The sequence below is a fragment of the Sparus aurata genome, chromosome 15 (genome assembly GCF_900880675.1).
Source record: "Sparus aurata chromosome 15, fSpaAur1.1, whole genome shotgun sequence".
Lineage (NCBI taxonomy): Eukaryota > Metazoa > Chordata > Actinopteri > Spariformes > Sparidae > Sparus > Sparus aurata.
Window position 1 is genome coordinate 7,598,467 of NC_044201.1, and position 3,593 is coordinate 7,602,059.

Below are 3,593 nucleotides of genomic sequence, written 5' to 3' on the forward strand. Positions count from 1 at the left end.
CTACTGTGCCAGAGGGACGCTTTGTTTTGCATGTGGTTTGCAGGTGAGCCCTGGCATAAAAATGGCCAAATCTCAGCTACAGCTGCTGGCTTGTTTATGCTTGTGCCGTGAGTGAACAGGTTAGTGTGAGAGTAACTTGCCAGTCTCAGCGTGGAGGTCGATAGCTTGGAGGTGTGTTGATGTCGTTTCATGTGGCGATGGGGGTTCTGGAAACAGTAAACACAGACGGTGGAAGGAATAGGTGACATACTTTATACCGACAGTCTACATCCCATAAATCAGACTACTATTTACTACAGCTTACGTCGGCATACAACCACTTCCTAGCTAACTTTACGGTTTGATAGTGCTACACAATACGACATATGTTTTACCATGAAATATGGCCCATTGTGACCCGGAACACAGTGGCACAACATGATCCCAGCACTGAGCCCTGAGGAAAATGCCCATCTAGTGAAAGTGGGCTGTATCCATAAACAGCAGGAGACTTGTGTTACTTCAAGTATAGCCATAAAATAGCAGGCATCCAGAGTAAGTGTATACAGCTATTAAAAAAACATCAATATATATATATATAAATAGGTATTGGACTGTATAGCTTTACACTCATTTACATCACAAGGTGTTCAGGTGTTATATATTACTCCAGTCGGTGGCTCCTCTGTGTCCTAATCTTTTAAATTAGCTGAGCTATACTCCACAACCTTTCCCTGGACTGTGTCCCAAGAAACTGTAGTAACCCCCAGGGTACATGCCTGGTCTGGAATCACTGATACTGTGCATTATTTATCCAGCACACCAGTGTCCCCAAGAGTCCGACTGTAATAACACAACAAACACACCCTTTGTACCTTGAAGAGCAGACCTTGCAATGAATGAAGATAAATTGCAGTGCCACAGAAAGGATGAGCAAGTGTGACCTATAAAGGATGTGTTTTGCAGCGCTCCAATATGAGGAATATTCACATGCATGTTTTAAAAATAAATCATCTTTAAGCCTAGGCAGGGAGCTGTTTTTTTGTAAGTAGTATAGTAGCTGTGTCTAAGTGGCTTCACACTTGCAGATTCAGAGCCAGGATGTCAAATGTCTGTGTCACCACTCCCACTCCTCTGGTGCTGTTCCTGTCTCTCAGCGTCTCCCTCCGCCGCTGTCATCACACCTTCCCATCGCAGTGCAATTGCACGACAGATCTGCTCTAATTACACCGAAGGATACGACTGTGCCACACGCAAGTGCGAGTTCAAGTATGTGTGTGTTAGTCTGTGAGTGACTTAGTGTTCCGACTGAACTTCATTAAGCCCTGTGAAACTCCAGAAGAGGCCGGCTGAAGCTCAGTGTGTTGATCTGGTTATCCCGCTGTGTGTGTGTGTGTGTGTGTGTGTGTGTGTGTGTGTCTCATGCCGGGCCTGTGTGGCTATGGATTAGACTCGGGGAGGGGGGCGAACTTTGATCGCAGGGTTGTGTGCACAGAGTACAGCGGGGTGTAGACAGAGGGGAGGAGACAGAGGGGATGAAGGAGGGGAACAAAGTCAACAAACATATCAGCAAATGGGTGGCAAGATGTTTGCCCGCGCTCTCTCCATGCCGACCCGTCCTTTTATCCCCCTCTCACAGTCACTGCTTCTTTTTTTGCGTCTCTCAGCAGTGCAGACAAGAATAAAGCAGGCAGCGATTTTGTTTGCAAACTTGTTCCATACATTAGTTTTGCTTCAGGACCATTGTTACAACTGAGCAGTCATTTTTTTTAACGTCACAGCTTTGTGAATAGGGTAAAAAAAAAGACCTAAAGACTACACACATGGGAGGAGTTATCCTTTCAAACTCGTCTGAAAGGGTATATTTTAACCCAAGCCACCTTTTATCTAAAATATAACCCAGAATTCTTGGCGGCGTCAGATACACCTCGCCGCACAGCCAATGAAGCGGCCTCCTTTCAAACTATATTTGCGTCAAGGAGCAAAGTTGTCGACAGACAGACGCACTGACAGAGACAGCAGCCTTCTGCACAACACAGGAGCCAAGGACTCTGAAAAACAACCCTCACAGCTCCCCTGCTCAAGTCTCCTTGTCGTCTCACTTACAATCATGAGCACACGTCTCTTCCTGCACCACGGCGAGTTGCCACCAAATAACAAACAGTGGGGTAAAAGCGCACTGCTAACATCAGTTTGCAGGATAGAAAGCTAGTAATCAGCTGCAGTGCATGTAAACAACAGACTGCAAATGTCACTGTCAGCCGTTAAAAGGCAGGGACCCTCTACTTTTTTGTCTTCTGTTTAACAGTAATAAAAATCTATGGACAAGATCTGCACCCACGACATCTAACACACGACTCCTGTTTCATGCCAAGCGGGATCTTTATCCACCTTAATGGTTTTAGTACAGGGTGTCATAAGCTGTGTCGATTGTAGATAGAAATATGTCTTGTTCTTGAATTTCTTGTGAAGAAGGAGTTAACAGAATAGTTGACAGACTTTTACACTGCCGTTCTCAACCTTCATATCTCTATGTACAGACATCTTTACAGACATGGTTGCTTTCTTCTTTGTCTGCGTCTTCACCTCCCACCGTCTCTCTAATGAGTCACCCATTTCCAAGTGGAAATCTGGTATTTTTAAACCTGGGCCATATATATTTATTATGTATATGTATTAGTGTGTAAACAAATCATACTTACCAAAGGTTTTTAAAACTGCTGCATTGTAATCCTTTTGGGCGACTGTGACCGTCAATGTCAAGTCTCCTGAAAGTGCTTTTTTTTAAATAGTGTGTGCCGGCATCACGGAAATAATTCCTATGGAGACAGACCTGTTTGTTAAACGATATGTTTCTTTTCATCTCATTCAACGAAAGGTCTTGCTCTGGAATCTCACCGGAGATGAGTTTTTGTAGGAGGACAGTGATGTCAGTGAGTCAGGGTTGGAGAGAGGTGTTTGGAGGTTAATGAGATGAACTGCCAGCAGGGAGATTTTTGGAATATGTGAATGATTTTGACAATCTAGATGAGGCTATAACTGAAAGATCTCACCTGACGTAGATTTCAGAGTGAGACTCCTCCTGGAGTTGGACTTGTGTTTGTAGTTAAAGTATCATGGTTATTATTACTATCAGAAGCAAAAACAAGCACTTTCACTGGACATGACGTTGGTGGTCGGAGTTGCCTGAAAGGACCGCGCTGCAGATTGTGGCTGCCGGCTGAGGCGGTCTACTGGACCGGCTCCAAAACTGTTGAATCATTAACACACCAAAACATGGAACCATAGGGCCCAGGTTTAAAAATAAAGCAATTCCCCTTTAAGGGTTTTAAAAAGTAGTGGACCACTGTTACACCGCTGTTATTTGAAATCTCACTTCAGCACTCCGGAGCAGCAACAACCTCGGATCACCTGTATGTTCACGCAGGCATCCAAGCCCTGCAGCCCTCTCCCTCCTCCTCCCAGAGCGTGCGGCGATGTGATGAGACGGTAAATATGGATGAGTTTGTTGCTTTCTCTCACAGTTTCTGGAGATTTGTGTTGAGCATCGGGCCCCCGGAGCGCTCTGGCAGCCAATCTTTTCATGAATCTTCTGTTCAATGTTCAATTATTCA